This window comes from Eimeria mitis, genomic scaffold (genome assembly GCF_000499745.2).
Source record: "Eimeria mitis Houghton genomic scaffold, Emh_scaff3394, whole genome shotgun sequence".
NCBI lineage: Eukaryota > Apicomplexa > Conoidasida > Eucoccidiorida > Eimeriidae > Eimeria > Eimeria mitis.
In genome coordinates, this window is record NW_013571735.1 from 2,615 (window position 1) to 3,189 (window position 575).

The window sequence follows — 575 nt, forward strand, 5'->3', positions numbered from 1 at the left end:
ACAACCAAATAAAGAGACACACAAGACAACATAGTTATGATGCAAAGAGAAACATTAGGGTTTAGGGTTTAGGGTTTAGGGTTTAGGGTTTAGGGTTTAGGGTTTCAAGGGGCTGAGCACGCTAACCAGAGACAGACAGGAGACACAGAAACATAAGGATACAGGGGGAGACACAGACAGAGGGAGACAAAGAAAAGAAATAAAAGGAGACAGACAGAGGAGACAGAAAGAGAAAGAGACAAAAAGAAAAAGAGACAAAAAGAAAAGGAGACAGAAAGAGGAGACAAAAGGAGAAAGAGACAAAAAAAGGAGACAAAAAGGAAAGGAGACAAAAAGAAAAGGAGACAAAAGAAAAAAGAGACAATAAGAGGAGACAAGGAGGGGAGACAAACAGAAAAAAGAGGGGACAAAAAGAGGAGACAAAAAGAAAAGGAGACAAAAAGAAAAGGAGACAAAAAAAAGAAGAAAAAAGGAGACAAAAAGGAGACAAAAAGGAGACAAAAAAGAGACAGCTAACTCTATCGCGAGGATCCTCTCCGTTGACGGCGTCTCCTTTATACGTTGGTACTTCTCTG